The sequence below is a fragment of the Antechinus flavipes genome, chromosome 1 (assembly GCF_016432865.1).
Source record: "Antechinus flavipes isolate AdamAnt ecotype Samford, QLD, Australia chromosome 1, AdamAnt_v2, whole genome shotgun sequence".
Taxonomy (NCBI): domain Eukaryota; kingdom Metazoa; phylum Chordata; class Mammalia; order Dasyuromorphia; family Dasyuridae; genus Antechinus; species Antechinus flavipes.
The window spans coordinates 428,139,789-428,160,729 of record NC_067398.1 but is presented as its reverse complement, the minus strand read 5'-3'; the positions used below and the strand labels follow the sequence as shown (position 1 = coordinate 428,160,729).

Genomic DNA, 20,941 nt, shown 5'->3' with positions numbered 1-20,941 from the left:
AAAGCTCAGAAAAATCCCACCTGTCTTTTCTAGTCCTCCTTAATCTTAGTGCCTTTCTTCTAAGATTATCTCTAATTTATCCTGTATATCTATTTGCAGATAGTTTTCATGCTTTCTCTTCTTTATAATATAAGATCCTTGAGAATAGGTACTTGCTTTTTTAGGCCTTTCTTTGTATCTTAGCACAGTGTCTGGCACATAATATTTAAGTTATTTAATGAAGGCTGTTGACTTGACTTCTCTTAGTACCCCTATCTGTAAATAGAAGGGGCAGGGATTGGACTAAATAATTTTTTAGTTTCATTCCAGATTTACAAAAAATTCTCTAAATTCATCAATTAAAAAAATTGGAGTGTAATAACCATCAAAAAGGGGAACATTTCCATATACAAAGTAGAAGAGAAAAAAAGGATTCTATGTAAATTACAAATCTTGATTTTTGTAAATCTTGATTTTAAATATGTATACATCCATCCATCCATCCATCTATCTGATTAATAAATTCATCATGTTGCTTTCAAAGTTGTTCTGTTTGTCCTTGTTTTCCTCTGAACCACTTTCATTTCTCTTTTATGGACTTAAAAAAATGCTTCAAGAGCCACTTTTATTTCTTATCTTCTTTCCCAATACCAAATAAAATTGTTACTATATAAATTATTTTTCTGACTGTTATTTCTACATCATTTTGTCAAACTTCAAGGTTTCTCTGAAACTGTTCTTTCTTATGATGAAATAACATTCTATGGCATTCAGATACAATAATTTGTTCAGACATTCCTCAATTCATGGGCATCTCCTCTGCTCCCAGTTTTTTGCTACAACAAAATGTGTTGCTATAAATAATTTTTATTTATTTATATTTGTAAAAATATTTAACATAAATATTTATAAAATAAATAGATGACCATGTCTAGTTATTTTTTCCTTCTCTTTGATCTCTAGATTTAGTATAGTAGTCATATTAGCTTAGTAATGATATTTCTAAATCAAACACACAGTTTTAGTGGCTTTTTAAGCATAGTTCTAATTTGTTTTCCAGAAAAGTAGAGCCAATTAAGATTAATATTCTATTCTTTCTGAAGCCTTTCTCACAATTAAATTTTCTTCCTTCCCTCTCTCCCTCTTTCCCTCCTTTCCTTCCTTCCTTCCTTCTTTCCTTCTTCTCTCTCTTTTATTTTTTTGATTATCTTTGCCAATTTGATGTGATGTTGAAACTTCTTTAAGAACTACTTATTCATAACTTTTAAGCATTTATGTATCAGGTAAATGGGTGTCATTTTTAATTAATCCCTTATATATTTTGACTATCAGATTTTTATCAGAGAAATTTGGTAAAGATATTTCTCTTACAATGAATTGTTTCCCTTTAATTTTAACTATATTGATTTTATATCTACATACCTTTTCAATTTATATAATCAAAATGATCTATTTCCTTTTCCATGGGCCTTTCTAACCTTTGTTATTGACTCTTCTACCCATAATAATAAATGGTATTTTTTCTTTAAACCTATAATTTTTCATCATATGAACTTTTATACTAGATAAAATATCACTTTGGAGCTTATTGTGGTATATGGTGTGAAATCTTAGTCTAAACTGAATTTCTATCAGATTGTTAGATAATTTTTCAGTTTTTTAAAATGTTCAGTTATTAAGTCCTTATTCCAGTAAGTAGATGAGGTTTCTAGGTAATTGAACACTGTTTTTGCATTCATGTCCTTCTGTATGATACCTATCTGATAGAACTTAAAAAAAAATTCTACTCTTTTTAAAAAATCAAGCACAAAATACTTTTGATGATTCAGTTGCTTTGTAAAGTGACTATAGTTTGAGATCTGGTATTGCTAGACCTTCTTGCTTTTTTTCTATTATTTCCCTTGAGAATCTTTCATTTGTTCCTTCTGATATATTTTATTATTTTTTTTGTTTTCTAAACGAAAAGTAAAAGGGCAGCTAGGTGGCCCAGGGGATAGCACTAAGCTTGGAATCAGGTAGACTCTTTTTCAATTCAAATCTGGCTTCAGACACTTATTAGCTCTGTAATCTTGGGCAAGCCTCTTAACCCCTCTTGCTTCAGTTCCTCATCTATAAAATGAACTGGCAAGGAAAAATGGCAAACCACTCTAGTACCACTGCCAAGAAAACTCCAAATGTGGTCACCAAGAGTTGTATATGACTGAAATGAAAGCAAAATAGTTTGATTAGTATGGCATTGAATAAGTAAATTATTTTGATAATTTTTATTAAATTGGTACACCATATCTTTGAATATTGGATACTTTCCCACTTATTTAGATCCACCTTCATTTCTAAAGAGTGTTTTGTAGTTGTATTCATGTAGTTTTCATATAGTTTCTCTGTATGTATCTTTGTAGGTAGGCTTCTAAATATTTAATAATTCTGAGGTAAAAATTCCAGAAATTCTAATTATGTATAATTTTTTTAAGTCAAGTTACATAATTGTTCATCACACAGCATGGTAACTTTGTGGGTGCTACAATATTTTAGGCATGTGTAACAATGCTGCAGAATCAGTCAACTGCATTTCCAAAATAGTGCTCTCTGTTCAATATGGTTGCTCTTCTAGACATGTGTTCTCCATATGAAGCATGTGATATGATTTGATTTAGAAGTGAAAAATGTTTCTGTTTCAGAGATTTATCTCTAACTTGCTGAAGTTCATGGAAAGAAAATTTTCAGTTGACTAAGCCTATTAAATTGATGTAATGCTGTGTAAATTAGAAAAGCATTAGAATTTAACTAAGTATCTAGCATCAAAAATACTATTCATTGTTAGAATGAATGATTAAATGTTAAGAGATTATGTAGGAAAGCAGTAATAAGAAGTGATTCCTCATATTTATTTGCCTTAAAATAATAAAAAAGTGTCCTAAAAACTGTTTTTCATAGCTATTAGAATAGCTCCTGAAAATACACTCTGAAACTAACAACCAATTTACCCTATGCTAAGATCCTGGACCTACTGTTACAGCCTCCAGTTTTCTCATGGAAAACCTTTTCTTCCTTAAAAAATTGCATTCTTGCTAAAAATTGAAAACAGGATTCTTAAAGTAGTGTTCTTAAGCAACTTGGCCTTCTTTTATTCTTAGGGACATATGCAAAATTCCAACACGTGGATTTTCCTCGTAGATACAAAGGACAACAGAGGATTTAATAAATGAAAAAGTGCACTTAAGTTTCATGGGTGCAATAGACGGAAGAGGCAACAAGATTTCACTGGGTTACATAGACATAGGGAAAATAGGATTAATGAGGGTTAGATTGTATCTGTATATCATGAATACAGATTTCCATTATGAGGTTAGTATATAATTGCTGGACACAGGCAAGAAAGGAAAACTGAGGCCTCTAGATATAACTATAGTTAGACTTTTATAATTACTCAGCTTGATCACTGGGCTTCTGCCTGTTTTTGTTTTTGTTTTTCCTCTTCCCGGCATCCTAGGATATTCTCCTGAGACATCATGGAAGATTTCCGGTTTCCTAATTTTGTAGACTAAGACAATAGCAAAGCCTTCTTCAACTCAAACCCTAGCAAATTATGCAAATTATGGAAGAGGTTTAAAAGGAACCCAAAATAGACAGGTTGTGGAGGGTTAATTACTCTGTGAATGCAAAGGAATCTTTCTATAAAGCAAGGGAAAATACCACCTGCCTAATTTCTTCCTTTTCCTCTCTTTAGTCAAATACCAGCTAAATAGCTTCTCCATTGACAAGGAATAAATCAATTTATTTTGAAGGTAACTACCAGGTGGTGGTAGTCTCTTAAGTTTTCCTTGGGAGATACAATACTCTAGCCATTTCATCTGTATAGGGTAGATTTTTTTTTTTTTTTAGTAGCAAGATAAGATTTACAAGCCTGGGAATGGGGTGGGAGGGAAATAATGGAGAGATCTTATCCCTATACTTTGGCCATCCCCTGAAATCAGATGTGTTTATGTGCCCACTAACATGGAAAACTGGAAGCCCTAAGTGCCCCAGACAGAAGGATCCTCTTTCAGGATCTCTCAGTTGCACTCCACAAAGGGCCCCAGTCCTAATCCTATTGTGAGAAATTTTTGGGGCGGCCAAAACAGAGTAGACCTGGAGTGGCGCGAGGCCAGTTTCTGCGAACGTGATAAACCAAGCTCCTCCTCCTCTCCGCCCCCCGCCCCTCCGCCCCCCAAGTCTCCGGCCTCTTGTATGGCTCCGCCTACTTCGCTTCAAATCCCCGGGCTCCGCCCTCCTCTCCGCGGAGCAGTTCTGGCTTTCTGCTCTTCACACCTGACTCCCTCCTGGGTCCGGCTCCAGCTGGGGCTCCTTCGACGGCGGTGGAGGGAAAAACCCCAGCGCTGGGGATGAGGTTGGGCCACTGGGGAGAAAGGGGCGCGAGAGCTGAAGGGTGGGCATTAACCGCGGTCAGACCTGTCTACTGCTTGGAGGGTGGACAGCCGGACGGCCAGACACCCAGACTGACCCACAGACATTGCAGGGCAGCGGGGTGGTGAGAAGTGGGAAGGAGGCGGAGTCCAGAGTGGGGGGCGGTCCCCGGGGGAGGAGGGGAGCTCCTGCAACCGCTGTCTGCTCTTGCCGTGTGTCTGTGTGTCTCTGGGTGTGTGTGTGCGCGCTCTGGAGTGCCACAAAAAGAGCTAGCTCCAATTTGTGCAGACACAAAAACAGAAAGGAGCGGCGGCGGCGTTAGGGGCCAGGCGGGTAGTAGGGGTCGAAGGACATTGCCTGGAGGACCCGGTAGGTGCAGGGCTGCAGGAGCGGACCCAGATCGGGCAGGCGGGCGGGCGGGCGGCTCTGACTGAGCCCGCAGCTACTCCAGCTTCTCCGCGGGCGCTACCCGGCCGGCCCCTCCGCTCTCCTCCGTTCAGCGGCGGGAGCCAGTTCGTGGGGAGTTCCAGCGTTTTCCTGGCGCGCCCGCGCGTGTGTCTGTGTGTATGTATCCGTGTGTGCGCGCGTGTGGGTGCGTGTTATGGAGTGAAGGAGAGGGAGACAGACTCAGTGAGTGAGCAGCAGGCACGGGACGAATTGGGACAACCTAGGGATGCTACTGCTGCTACTGTCGCCACCGTTGCTTGTTTAAGGCAGACCCCGACAAGGCTAAAAGGAAAGGTCAGTGAGTTTCGTTTTGTCTTCCCGCTTTCTTCCACCTTCCTCTCTTCCTAGGCCCCCAGGACTCGTAGAGAGAGGGTGAGTGGCTGGAAATGTAGGGTGAGGTGTCTGATTTTCCAAAAATCTGAGAAGTCCAAAAAGCTGGCAGTGCGTTTACTGGCTGGTGCAGATGTGCTTTATTTATTTGGAGAGAGAGAGAAGGAGAGAGGAAGAGGGAGAGGGAGAAAGAGAAAGAGAGGGGGGAGGAAAAGAAAAGAGAAAAAGGAGGGAGAGAGAGAGAAGAAAAGAGAAGAGAGAGAGAGAGAGAAGAAAAGAGAAGAGAGAAGAGAGAAGAGAGGAGAGAGAGAGAGAAGAGAGAGAGAGAGAGAGAGAGAGAGAGAGAAGAGAGAGGAAGAGGGAGAGGGAGAAAGAGAGAGGGGGGAGGAAAAGAAAAGAGAAAAAGGAGGGAGAGAGAGAGAGAGAGAAGAAAAGAGAAGAGAGGAGAGAGAGAGAAGAGAAGAGAGAAGAGAGAAGAGAGGAGAGAGAGAGAAGAGAGAGAGAGAGAGAGAGAGAGAGAGAGAGAGAGAGAGAGAGAGAGAGAGAAAGAAAGAATATGAATGAGTGTGAGTGTTTCTTTTTTTTCTTTTTTCCAATTGTGGGTAGTGGGTACCCTGCTGCCCGGCCCATTGGTAGAAGACTGGGGTGCAAAGGGCTGAATAGAGGCAGTCTCTGGCTGTGTGAAGCATTCACGGAGGAGGGGGATGGACAGGGTGGTCTGTTGAGAATTGAGATTTTTAATAAGTATTGGCTAGATTGAATTTTAGCATGATGACTGAGGTGTTAGGGGGAGGAGGGGAAATCGCCGAGTGTCGATGTCTGTGTCTGTTCCTGGAGTCCTCGGATGCCCCCTGGAGCTCTGGTCAAATTGAGGAACTGACTATGTGCCTCGGTGGGTGGGGGTGTGTGCAGCTACTGCGGGTGGGCTTACAGGCAACGCTCCCTCTTGACCAATCCTTCAATTCTTTCCTCCTTTTTCCCAGGGCAAAAAAACAAAAAACAAAAAACAAAAAAAACAAAACCCACCCTCTTCCCCCTCCCCCAAGGAAGAAGTTAGCCATCGGTGTACCTAGATCTAGCTCTGTCCTTATCTCCTTTCTCCAGAACCAAGGCAGAAGGGACAGATGTTTTGAGGGCTTTCTTGTGGCCAATCCCGTTTGATTAGGGTGAGGTGGTTTCTTCTGAAAGGGCAAGTAGCAGGACAAAGAGCAAGCTAGGGCTTGTGGAAAACATTGCAGTTAGCCAAGGATGCTTTGCCTGTTTCCTGCCTAGGGGCAGTGGTACAGTGTTTCCAAAGACCTGGTGGCCTGGGAAATTAAAACCAATAACCAAAGAAAGAAATGAAGAAGAGGTGGCTGGGAGGGATGGGAATGGGGAGGATCATCTCTGGGACTAAGAAGAGAAAAAACGGTGCCTGGAAATGCAGCACTAGTTTGTGTGCGTCTATGTGGGTGGCATGAATTTTAATCTATTCATATGAATGGATTAGCTAGGTCTAGGTCTTCAGTATCTATTAATCTCAGGGTAGTCGTCCCTTACCCTGCCCTTGCTCCCCCCACCTTTTGTTGTTGTTTGGAGCACCATACTTGCTTAAAAGAGTCTCTACCACCAAAGGGAGAATTTGGGAGCCGGGGGAAACTGCAGAGATGATATGGGGTGGTAGTAATTTTTTTTAAACAGAGGCACCTAGAAAATGTAAAATCTCTATCTCTCCTCACTTCAGATCCTAACTACTCTCCAGTATCCCCCCTCAGAACCAAATATGACAGACTGGCTTGAAAGGATGCTTTCTTTGATTTCTTTTTCTGTCTGCTGCCAGTGTCTCTTACTGCATGTAATTCACTGCAGGCAGAACAAAGCTCTGTCACAATTGTGCTTCCTGCTTGTCAGCCTCTTGCCAGCAAAATACCAAATGTAAAAGGGATGCAATGACAGATTCAGGTAACCCCAAAGACTCTTAGTAGCCACATGGATATCTTTGCATCCTTGTGGAGCACGCGATTACACAGATCTGTCTGGGCTATATTTCTAACTGCATCAAATAATTTCTACCTATGTGAAGGTAGGATATGGATGTTGGAGGTTGAGATGATAACCATCCTCATAGTAGGGATATGCTAGTGACTTTCTATGTCTCTTTTGAAATGTTAATTCCAGGCTAGGTGACTTTTGGGTTGCATGATTTTCTGTTAGCCCCCTTTGCAATTTTGATATAATCTATCCATAGACAGTTTATCAGAAGATAGAAATTCAACATACACTAAGTTATCCATCTACAATAATAAAATTTAGCTTTGTCTTCTGAAGCTGATATTTGAAAAGGTGTCATTCCAAGAATCTATTCCCCCTCACATCCTTCCTCCCAGGACTCATTGTAGGATTATTTACTAAAATATTTCTCCCCACCTCCCACCTTATTGTGACTGCTCACAATGTCATAGATGTGAATGCAATAAGTTGCTGAGGTTGTGGAGGAGAGAGCTGTCTTATTGTAGAACAAAGAAGCCAAGCTTTAATAAAGTTTCCATTTATACGGCTATGAACTAGTGTACTCTTTACTCTGCATTTTTTCTGTAGGTCACTGGTTCTTAAGAAATTTGACTCATAAATTCTTCTCTTCAGTCTTTTCTCTTTCCAAGGATAATTGTGATTCCCTTGCAATTTAACTAGATTGGGGGTTATCTTCATAGATATCAAAGGGAAAAATGTAACCTCTTTAGAACTGTGACCACTGGTTCTTTCTTAGGACATTGTTATCTGACCTATACAGATAGACTGGAGGTTGAATGTTTACTTCAGATGTTTTAATTATATTTAATAGTTTTCTGTAATGAGTGAAAAGCATTTTCCAATCATGTTATCTATGATGTTATGCTGTGATTGTCACACTTATCTGTTGCTAATTTTCTTTGAATCTTTGAAGAATAAATTTTAGGTCACATGTAAAAGACTATGAAATTCACCTGTAGTATATTTGTTGAATTTTCTTTTGTTGAAGCAATCCATCATATTGTTGTTTGTCTTTTGTTCAAGGTGTTAAAAATTAATATGGGAAAGAATAAATTATCTAGTCACTCTTGAAACAAAAACCAAGGTTTTGAAATTTTGTGATTGGTAAAAAGAATTCTAGGACAGCAGTCTTTTTGACCAGTAATGTTAATGTCAGCAATACTACAGGGTGTGTACTGTCTCAAAGAAAAAGAAATGAACAGAATAATGGGAAGGGTCATAATAGAAGCACAGGGTGTGGTTTTAAAAACTTAAAAAAAAATTCAGCACAAACAAAAATCCACATGGGGAGAAGGCTGTCTACGCATTTAAGTTCATATCCAAGTACATGGATATGCACAGAACAATTTGAAGTTTTAAATTTTGTGCAGTGATAAAATAGGATGATATGTTGCAGTTGTATTCGGGGGGTGAGTTTTTTTTTTTTTTTTAAAGAACATTATTTAATGTTTGTCATTTTGTTTTTTTTTTTTTGTGTGTGTAACTGATTTTGTAGTTCAGTACAGGTTCATAGACACTTAATGTTGGAAGGGATCTCAGGGAGCATTTAGTCCCAATTTCAATCCCCATCTATAATGTCACTGACAGGTGGTCAGTCAGACTCTACTTGAACATACTTCATTTAACAGGGAACTAGCTTACTCTTTTTAGAAATAACTGATCCATTGTTGGGTGTTCTTTTCCTTGTCCTTGAATTATTCATTGGGACCTTGGGCTAAATTAGGTTCAAGTCAACAAACAATTTATTAAGTGCCTAGCAAGGATGCTGCTGTGGTGGTTATAGAGATAACTCTATAGAGTCTTTGCTCGGAGCTTACAGTTTAATTGGAAAATTAAAACATGTACAAATAATGATGGTACAAATTAGAGTTGGGTCATGGGATTGAAAGCTGGAAGGAACTTTAAGGATTATCTGGTATCCATCCTAACATTTTTCAGAGGAGTGAAAGGAATGAATACAAAGTACTACAAGAAATCACTCCATCAATGTTTACATGAATTCCTCATGTTGTTCCCAGCCAAGGATTTCCTTCTTCTATTATACATTATTCCCAACCATTTCACAGGGCTGTTGGAACTAGTCTATCCTGTTGGCACCATTTTCTCTTCATAGTATTGTCCTGTTCCTGGTAGTATTGAGCTTGATTAAAGGAGTGGAAACCTTTGAAACTAAAGGCACTGTTATATAATCTAACAAAATAAACAGTGTGGGGGTTGAGGGTAAGTAGGAACATTTGCCATTCTTAAAGTTATGAGGAATCTGACAGAATTTAAAATTTTGATTCCATATCACACCAAGGAGGCATTTTCTGCTAAGTTTCTTAACACAGTGCTTAGAACTTAATAAGACTTATCTTCTTCCCACAAAACCCACTCTCTAACATTTAGGTGTATCACCCACGTTTTCAGCTTTTCAGATCTACGTATCTTTAGTCTTAACTGTTAGAGAAACAGTAATAAATTCTCCTTTGAGTCTCCTTGTGATAGTGGTCTAAAAAGATGGACTATTACCTGGGACAAGTGAAGATGAATTAGGTCACAGCTTAATTTGTCTTGGTTGCCTTTTTCTCTATGAAATTTGAAGCACCTTGGTTTTCTCTACAATACTTTTTTTTGCCTTGTTTTCACATTTTCAGATTCTGTAGATTTACATTGTTTAGGGTTTGCATATACACAACACAGATTATGGGGCATTTAGGCAGTGAAGAGGATAGATTGCCAGTCCCGCAGTCAGGAGAACTGGAATTCAAATCTAGCCTCAGACTCACTAACTCTGTGATCCTGGCCAAGTCACTTAACCCTGTTTGATTTAGTTCCTCATCTGTGAAATGAGATGGAGAAAGAAATGACACGCGACTCTAGTATCTTTGGCAAGAAAACTCCAAATTGGATTACAGAGAATGATTTTGAAATAAGTCAGCCACATAAATTATAATGGGTTAAAACTTTTTTGGACTAGCTTCTGAACTTAAACAGCTTCTATTGGTGAAAAGGCTTCTAAGTTCTAAATATCTTGTGAGCCAACTTTTGCAACATGAACCATTTACTTCTAACTATAGGATTAACTCCCCTCCCCATATCAGAGTTGTAAGAGACCTCAAAGAACATCTGGCCAAATTTATGTTTAAATGAGTCCCCATTTGATTAGAAATATATAAACATCAAGAATTTGCTTAAAGATCACATATGTAAGTGAGCAGGAATATCACTGTTTTCCAAAGCAAAGCATATAATATTTTTGATAGCTCTAATTTTTGAGAAAGCCTTTTATTAACTGAAATTTAAATTTGCCTTTTGATAACTTTTATCCATTGCTCCTAATTCTGCCTTTTGGGATCTAGCAGAGTGATTTAAACCCACTTCTGCACAATTAGATAAAAATCCAGGGAATATAAATACAGATATGATGGTCCCTCCCTTCCAAAGGCTTACATTCTAATGGAGAAAAATTATTATATATAATGTAGAGCTGGAAAAGAGTAGAGGAGATACTTCTCATGGGGAATGTTGTAAAAATGATTAGCAAGTGAAAGGGACACCTGATTTCTATGCACAATAAGCCAGTTGAAGACTTGAAAAAAAATTATGATGTCCCAACTTTCTACCCCATATCTCTCATCTTTTTACGGATCAACATCCTTACTTTTTTAATCTATCTTAATGTGGCATGAATTTGAAGCCTATTAATCATTCTGCTTGCATGCCTCACTTAATTATATCAATTTATACAATACATAATTATATTCTTACTATTATATAAAATATGTTATATGATGTACAATTATGATAAATTAATTTCCTCCTTCAAATGTGGTGTTACGAACTGAAAACAGTACTCTGAAGGTAGTCTGATTTGGATATGGCAGAATAGTGGGTTCATCTACTTCCTTATTTTTTGAAGCTAACTCTCTAAGGTAGCCTAAGAGCATTGTAAATTTCTTGGTTGCCATGTTGTGCTGCTGATTCCACATTGATTTTATGGTTCACTAAAATCCTCAGTTCCTTTTTCAGACAAACTGCACTTGACCTTTCCCTTTGGACTTGTGAAGTTGCTGTCTTTTAAACCAAATATAAGAGTTGATGTTTATCACTATTAAATTTTCTTTTACCAAATTTAGTCGAATGATGTAGTCTGCCAATACTGTGTTTTAGATCCTGAGACTACTACCCAACATGTTAGTCATTCCTCACGGCTTTATATTATTTGCAGAGTTGATAAACGTGCTGGTCATCTATACTGAGGCAGCTAGGAGATGCAGTGAATAGAGAGCTGGGCCTGAGTTAGGAAAACCTGAGTTCATATTTGGTCTCCGACATTTACTAGCTGTGTGACCCTGGGAAAATGATATGTAAACTCTGCCTGTTTCTTCAACTGTAAAAGGAAAATAATAACACCTACCTCACAGAGTTATTGTGAGGATCATATGAGATAATATTTATAAAAAGGTCTTAGCATAGTACCTGGCACATAGTAGGTGCTATGCTATTCCCATCTGTGCATTAAAAGTGTGAAATAGCTTAGGTCCCTGAGGAATACCACTAAGAGTTGAGTCATTAATGACTATGCTTTGGTTCCAGTCATTTAGCCAGTTCTAAATCCATCTAATTATACTTGCCCACTTATTTTGCCCACTCTCATCATCTTTTCCCCAAGAATAGCATCAGCCACTTTCAGATGTTTGCTAAAATACATGTGAATTATATCAACACATTTCTTCTTCCACTAGTGTAGTAACTCTGTCAAAAAAGAAAATAAGGCCACTCTGATGCGACCTGTTTTTTGATGATGCTAGGATGGTTCATTGTGATTTCAATTCCTTTCTGGATATTCAATATGTTCACTTTTTAATAGTATCCAATAAAATTTCCTTAATTTGAATTAAATGGGGAAAAAAGGCTAGTCAGAATAGTAATAAATCTGAATTACAAAATATTTTTAGAGAAATGAGTTTTACCATTTTCAAGTATATACCATAATTTAAACTTATATTAAAGTGTTATATTCTTATAAAGAACCTGATTTACTGCATAGAGAAGAATGATTGATAATGAACAGATCAATTCCTTACACACAAATCGATATTCTTGTTTGGCACTTAGTCTTTCACAGTCAGACTATTGCTTATCTTTCCAGTTTGACTACTCATTACTCTCCCTCATGCTTATGTTCCAGCCATTCTGGCCCCTGTGCTTATCCCCATGACCAACATAACATCTTTATCTTTTGTCCTCTACACAGTTTTTTCCTCCCTTACAGCATTCTTCCCTTTTACCTTTTTATCTTAGATCTCCTAGGTCCCTTAGAGAGTAAGCACCTTTCCATTCTCCATTGTTAGTGGCCCCTTATCTACCCCAGAAATTACTATTTATTTGTTTATTGAGTTTCTATCTGTTTCTGTGGATATCTTGTATTCCTCAGTAGAATATAAACCCCTTTAGTCAGGAATTATCTTAAGAATTCCTGGTGTCTAGTACATTTCTTGGCCCCCAGCAGATGCTTAATATGTGAATGATTGATTGATAAACGATTGAAGTGCTTGAAGGTTCCTGAAGTACATTTGTTCTAAGTGTACAAAGTCACGTATTCTTTTAGTTCACAATATTTTTTTTAAAAAAGACAAATCTGGTTAAAGAAGGAAATGCCATTTTAAGCCCTGACCCAATTGTTATTAATAGACAAATAATGGATTTAGATTCATGTGAAAAAGACTTGGATTTTTGTGGAACATAAGCATAGGATGATCCAGTGTTGTGACAACTGTCAAAAATGCTGCTGTCTTGTCTAGACTTGTGTTTTCATTGGAAGGTGCTGACCACTGAGGGAATTACTTCTATCAGTGCATATTGGTCCTTATTCTTTTCAAGAATTACCTAAGTCATAGAGAAGTTAAGTGACATGTTGAAGGTCACAAAGCCAGTGTATGTTAGAGTTAAGACTCAAACCCACATCAGAGCTGCCTTTAGCACAAATTCTAGCTGCTGTGCTTGCCACATTGTCCCTGAGGTGATATTTATAGAACAGTAGAGAGGTAGATGGTTTGAAGTTTGGGGTCTGGCATCAGGAAGACTTAAATTCACATCTGACTTTCAGACATTTACTAGCTGTATTAGTGTGGGCAGATCACTTAACCTATTTGCCTCAGTTTCCTCATCTATAAAATTATTTAGGAAAGAAAATGGCAAGCCATTTCAATATCTTTTTCAAAAGAACTCATGCACACTATAGTTCACAGGGTTGGGAAGAGTTGGGACACAATTGAATGACTGAACCACAATAAGTTTACAAAACAGGATAGATGATAGTCCCATTCTGCTTTGCCTAATAGCATATTCTTTTAAGCTCTGGGTGTCATATTTTAAGAGATAAATTGACATCTTCCAGTTCAGCAGAAAAAGAGCAATCAGTATGATTGGGGGAAAGGGAGAAACAGAAGCTGTCATATGAAGAGTGGGTTGAAGGATCTTTGGATATTTAGCCTGGAGAAGAGAAGCCTTGTGGGCTGGCAGTTTTGATCATTATCTCCAAATATGTGAAGGGCTGTCATTGTGAAAGAGGGATTAAGCTTAATCTACACAAAATGGAAGATCTAGGGTCAATGATAGAAATGATAGGTTTGAAAGTTCTGACTGGGTTTAGGGAAGAATTTTCTAACAATTAGAAATGTCAAAAAATTTAATGGAGTAGTATTTAATTAGTGGGATCACTGTGTGTATGAGAGAGAGAAAGAGAGAGAGAGAGAGAGAGAGAGAGAGAGAGAGAGAGAGAGAGAGAGAGAGAGAGAGTTTGTGTTTTAAAGAGAATAATTGTTTTGGGAATACTGGAAGAAAAATTCAGGCTTTTTGATAAGAGTTGGCCAATATGAAGTAGGTAATCCCTTCCATTTCTGAGATTCTATGACCCTAGCATATTTACAATATGGACCAAATAACTTTTCATTAGGGCATTTCCCATGATAGTACATTGGTAGTAAAATGAGAGAAATTACATTAATTCTGGGTAGGAGGGTTAGTGTCTCTTTCCAAGGGTTTTTCAACCAATTTAGAGTTAGTCTGCAAAGAAGTATGAGTCCATCGGAAAAACATTTCACAGGCATTCTCCTCACTCCTTAGAGTTAATGTAATTATGCACCCCATAAGATATGAAATCATCTGAGAGAAGTTTTCCAGATACTATCTGGGGCTTCAAAGTAGGCATTTGGAGTGACTTAACCTTTGATGTCTTAGTGGATGAAATGAAAACTATGCAGCTAGATGGCACAGTGAAGAGAACTTTGGGCCTAAGGTCCAGAAGACCTCAGTTCAAATTCACAGCCTCAGACATTTACTGACTATGCAAACCTGAATAAGGCACTTACCTCCATTTCCCTCAGTTTTTTCAATTGTAAAATGGAGATAATAACAGTACTACTTTTCACAGGGTTGTCGTGAGGATCAAATATTTGTACAAATATGATACTATTTGTAAAATACTTAACACAGTTCCTGGTACATAAGTATATGCTATATAAATATTTATTTCTTCCTTTTTACTCCATGCCAAAATGTATTTGATCATTTTGAGAGAGATGTATGATTGTTTATATTGGAATTTTCATGGTTTTATGTACAGAAAAAAACAGATGAGTTTCAAATTTAGAATTTTTAATGTCTGTTTTGGGCCTAGTTTAACATGCATAATAACACTCACCAAAAAGTGACGGTTGTTTGGGAGGTGAGATCACATTAAAAAGATGGGTAGAAAAATCTAAATGAGGACTTTACTACATGCTCTAGTCCCCATTCAGGGAACAGGGCAGCAACCTTAAAATCAAGTCTAAGAGCCCAATGGGAAAAGGAAATGAAGATTTTTAAGATCACTTCCAGGAGAATTCCTGTTAAACCCAAGAGACAGATGATTATAGGAGTTAGCAATTTCAATTCGAGGGCTAGTGTAAGTTCAGTAGAAAGGATACTGGACCTGGGTTTGATTTCTGTCTATTCTATTTACTATCTGTATTTCCTACAAGTCTCCCCAATAGGATGTAAGCTCTTCAAGTCCTCCTGACTTTTGTTTTTGTCCTTGAATCCTGGAACAATCCAAATCCTAGGAAAATGGTTGGCACTTAGTAGGCACCTAATAAAAATACTGTTTGGTTGGTTGATTTTTGTGTGTGAAGGCACTTCTCTTTGCGTTTAGTTTCCTCATCCATAAAATGAATGGAATGAAATGGACTCTTCTCTTTAAAATTCCTTTATGTATTTCACAGTTATTAAGGATCTTCCATGTGCCAAGCATTGAGAATTTTTTTTTGTTTCTAGTTTTTTTTTAAGTTTTCAATAGTATTTTATTTTTCCACATAACATGTACAGCTAATTGTCAACATCATTTTTGTAAAACTTTGTGTTTCCAAATTTCCCCCCTTACCTCCTCTCTTCCCAAGACAAAAAACAATCTGATAAAGATTAAATATGTGCAGTTCTTTTAAATATATTTCCATATTTGTCATGTTGAAAATTTAAATACAAAAATTGAAAAGCCCCTGCCCACAGAACAACACATAGAAAGGAAAAATATAAAAAGTATATAAAATAATTTCTGAAGTGAAGGCATTAGCAACTTAGGAGACCAAGATAGACTTCCTTTGGGAAGTAGTACTTGAACTGAGCTTTGACAAAATCCAGGATTTTACAAGATGTAGGTAGGAAGGAGAAAAAAATGCCAATCAGTACTCTCCCAGGATTTTGAATGAGTATTGTCCCAGGATTCCAAGGGAAAAGGAGCCTCATTGCCTTCACTAGAAGAAATAACTCTTTCCATTTCATTCTTGAGTGTTGTGGGAGTGAATAATTACCTGTAGATCTTTCAGTTAAGGAGCAAAGTTGTGGCATCCTGTGTCATTATCTTGTGAACCAGTTGCTTAATTGAAGGCAGATCTGGTGAGACATTTCTCATCCTCTACTATCTAGGATCCTTTTGTAGAATGTTTCAAATCACAGCAGAACATCTGAAAGAGTAATGAATGCAACAGATGACAAAGGAAACAAATTTTGGTATTTTGTCCCTCTCAAGAATGGATTTGAAGTTTTACAGGGAGTAGAAGGCAATTAAGACAAGTAGAGAGGATCTGATCCTAGATCTGAGCTCTGGATCCTGACTGATCTTATGACAACCCAAAGACTCTTTTTTTTCAGACCCCCTCTGGTTCTTGTGTATTAGAGAAACCACTTTAGATAATCATTCTTAAACTAGGATTTGGGAAACTTTTAATAAAGAGTTTTTTGCTGTTGTCTTTTCATTGCTCTTTACTGTCATTCCCCAAAGGAATCAATTCAATAAGCACTTATTGAGGGCATATGTGCAAGATCATGTGCAGGAATTGGGGTTACAAAATTGAAAAATAACATGTTTTTCCCTTCTCATATAAGAATTAAAAATCTATTAGAATCAATTTGATAAACATTTATTGAAAGCCTCCTGTGTGTTTGGAGAGCTGGAATACTGTGCTAGACCTGGGGGAAATACAAAGTATAGGATAACACAGGTCCCATTCCTCATAGAGTTTACATTTAATAAGATGATATGACACAGTTACAATACTTGCTGGTATTGCATTAGAGAAAGAGAGGTAAATAAAGTTCTTTGTCCCTTAGCTTGCTGTTGTCAGTTTTGTCTGACTGTTCATGATCCCATTTGGGGTTTTCTTGGCAAAGATACTGGAGTAATTTACTATTTGCTTTTCTAGCTCATTTTACAGATGAAGAAACTCTGAAGCAAACAGGATTAAGTGACTTGTCCATGGTCACACAGTTAATAAGAGTCTGAGGCTAGTCAGGTTTTTCTGACTGCAGGGCTCAAGCTCCATCTATTGTACCACCTCAGGTGCTTTAGATATGTCCTTATTGTTTGTTTGATTTGTAGGTGGGATAGAGGACTGGACCTGACTATTTGAGTCAGAATGATGAGTTCAAGTGTGGTTTCAGTCACTTAACTTTTGTCTACCTCAGTCTCCTCATATGTAAAATGGGGATAATTTTTTTCCCTCTCTTTTCCCCTTCTCTCTCTTTCCTTTCTTCTCCCTCTCTCCTTTCTTCCCTCTCTCTCCCTCCTCTCTCTCTCCCCCTCTTTTCTTTTTTTCCCCTCCTCTCCCCTCCCCTTTTTGTCTCTGTTTCTCTTTCTCTACTTCCTCCCCCACAAGGTAGTTAAATAGATAAAAAGAGATATTTTTAAATGTTTTACAAATCTGAAAGTGCTATATAAGTACTTGCTAATATGATTACTGCTATTTTAAGTATTTTTATTATATATAGTTACATAAATATATAAAATATATAAATTGTTATATATACAATATAAGCATATAATTATATGTAATATTTTATATATTAAATATACATTTAAATAATATTTTAATTATATAAAATGTATTATATGTCTTTCAAAGATAGTGACACAAAGATTTTTGGATATGTAAGACATTTATCTTGAGATTAATATGAATCTCATTACACATGTGCTCCAGATGTCCCATTGCAGGAAATGTGCTGGTGATGGATCAGCCTAATATGATCTGACATCAGTAAAGCTATATGATTCTTCCCTGGCTACTCCAAGTTTTCTCCTCTATTTTTTCTCCTTCATTCTTACTGACTGAAGTAATTTAATGCTTTTGCTTCAATTCCTATCAATAAATCTGTATAAAAATATTTGGTGCATATCTCACAGGGGTACTATGAGAATTAATGAGAAAGTTGATGAAAAATTCTGTGGAAGTAGATTGTATTATTAATACTTTTAATCCTTTGACAGTTCTTTCACATTTGTCTATTTATTTCTGTTCCCATTGCCATCATCGTGGGTCAGGCCACTTTGCATCTAGATTGTTTGGCCTTCTTGCTTGATCTGTCTTGCCAAACATTGCTAGATTGTATTCTGAAGACAATATTTTCCAGCTTAAAAATGTTCTGTAGGTATATGTTGCTTAAAGAATTGGAAAAAAAAATCCAAATTTAGTTAGCCTGGCATTCAAGGGCCCTCCACAAGGGCCTTCCACTTATCTTTCCAAGTTTCATTTCAGTCTTCAAATGAACCCTTCATTTCAGTCAAAGCATTCTAACTCATTCCATCTCTCTCTCAGGCTATTTTATACATTTTTACAAAAATGCAAATCTATATATGTCAATATATTATATTGAATATAATTTGAGTATTTAATATATAATTCAATATATATATATTCAAATATATATTTATTTATTTAAATCTGGAATTCCCTTCCTTTTCTTCTCATTTATTGGAATCCTACTCTACCTTTCAAGGGTCAGTTGACATACCATCTTCTCTTGAAATATCTTTTTACATTATCCCAGACAATATAAATTTCTTGTTTCCAAAATCCTGTGACATTCATCTATGCCATTCATTCCTTATTTTCTGTGACTTAATTTTGCTTCTGTGAAGAACACACCTTTCATTCTCAAATCTATGTGTACTTATAATTTTCTAGTAGAATGTAATACAATCTTTGAAGATAGGGATTAGATTTCCTCTCATGTTCATTTGTATTCCTTATAACATCTTTATAGTGCCTGGCATATATGATAGGCAAATTAACTTCTGGATGCCTCACTTTTTGTCAGCTTTGTCATTTTTTAAACTTCGAGGGCAAGAACTGTTTTTTTTTCTATCTGCCTTTTTTATTGGTCTCTAACACTGTATCATGTACATAGTGAGTCCCTCCAGTACTTGTTGAATTGTACTGATTAAAATTGAACAGAATAATAATGGCTTTCTATTGAATTAGTGATTAAAAAAAGAACACAAAATTTTTTGACTTGTATTGTGATTGAAAATGATGTTAAGTACAAATATTAATGAAAATTATCCTTGGATATTTGAGTCGATGCATTTAACATTTCTATAAATATTTTATAAATGATAAAACAAGTACTATAAGACCCAAATGTTTTAAGTTGTGATATTTTTATCTGGGGACACAGGGAGACAAATTAGTATTTCTTGTAAGAGAACATAATTTTTATAGAATTGGCTGTCTTAAGCATTATTTCCCAGTTGTCATTAATTGATTTTGTGAAAACAAGATATTAGACAAAAGAATATATAGTACCATAGGAACCATTTTACAAATGGAATAGTACATAGGCTGATATTTTGGAGTTAATAAAGCCTTTTTCTTCATTTTGTTGCCTCTACTTAACTGGTTAATGTTGCTAGTGATTGACCAAATCAAATTATATTGGCATTTTGTGATGCATTGGAGTTTAGTTATAGTGAGAGTTTCATTCCTAAAATATTTGTTTTCTAGTGTTCACTTCTTCCCAGCACCAGCAGTTAGTTTAACACTCACCCTTGGCCCTAAGCAGGGGTGGTACTCTGGTTTCCCTGATATTGGTCCTCCCTCCCCCCTTTTATACTCATGGTTTACATCTCCTGGTATTGCTCACAACTATCTCTCTTGGAGGAAGGTAAATGGCAATGAAAAAGGTTTTTGAATATGTGTATGTGTTAAAGCAGTCCTTTGCTGGTATGCATACCAGTGCTGCTCACTAGCTGGGGGAAATATATAATATATTATAATATATTAATGATGCTCTTATAAAATGCTCTTGGTGTTGGAATGAGAATATGTAGGGAGTGTTGTTGTGTGTATTGAAATTTTCTGTATTTCCTTAATACTTTTCACTTTCTGGTTTTTTAAATTCTACTTGAAGGCCACTTCAAAAAGGAACACCTGCTCTCTGTGACACATATTGGAAAAAAAATGCTATAACGTTACACCCCACCAGGCTGGTCACAATCTCTATTGGGGAATGGTGATTTTCATTTGGGTATGTCAGGACTTTGTGACTATAGTCTGTAATTGGCCAATATACTCCCTCTGCAATTAGCCTTGCTGCTGAAGTTCTCTTTGTGGCAGACATCTGCTTTACCTTACCTCCCTTGATTTGAGTATCCTCATTCACATTATAACAACCCTCTTTGTGACTCTCAGAACTCCTGATCATTATGGATACTGTTATTATGAAAGAGCGAAATGTGCTCAGCTGCCGAGAGAAAATGGCCAGGAATACATTAACATTAAAATAACATTCTCATTTTGACTGATAGTGAATGAAGCTGAGATAATAGTTTCAAAAACAATAACATATTTAGTGTGATTTTTTTTTTCAGTTGTGTGCTTTGGGGTAGGTTTGAGAATTGCTACTTTGAAGGTTAATATTACATTAAATGTGATTGGGAGGCACATAGATAAGTCTTCCTACTATGTTTGGAGAATTTACTCCTTTGTTGCATATAACTTATGAGCTCCTCTCATAATTTTATGTGAAAAAATAACCAAATCAGCCATGCAGATCGAGGCCCACTGTTAATTTACACTAAGTACCATGCTAAATGTCCCTGCCCCATTTCATTGACTCTTGAGAACTGTGCCCTAGAGTTGGTACTGATCACAATATGCTGATGTTTTCATCTCCTGCTTTCCTATTTAACTATGTTTTTAAAGGCATTATTTTCAATGTCATATTGCTGATTTGAACCACCTTGGGAATAAAAATAGTATTGAGCTCATCTATGGGCTTTGCTTTCTGGTACCTTGTTTTTTAATGTAGGGAAGAATGGGAAGGAGGGAATAAAGTATATTTGACACTCATGTTCATAGTGAGATAGATATATCTCATTTTATCCCAGTTAATGGGCAAGTATTAATGAAGTGCCATTTACAAAAGTGGGGAGGGGAGACATCTTCCATGGCTACCCCAATCATTAGAGCAG

General features: G+C 36.9%; 1 protein-coding gene across 2 annotated transcripts in view; it reads left to right on the top strand.

Annotated features, from left to right (window-relative positions):
- Window positions 1-4,272: 4,272 nt before the first annotated feature.
- Window positions 4,273-20,941, top strand: part of RNF152 (ring finger protein 152) — a 101,105-nt gene continuing 84,436 nt past the window's right edge. Inside the window, exon 1 of one of the 2 annotated variants that reach the window (XM_051969901.1) lies at window positions 4,273-4,366. The gene's annotated coding sequence lies outside the window, so the exon portion shown is untranslated. Of the gene's footprint in view, window positions 4,753-20,941 lie in introns of both variants that reach the window. The other variant, XM_051969898.1, reaches the window with a different exon arrangement.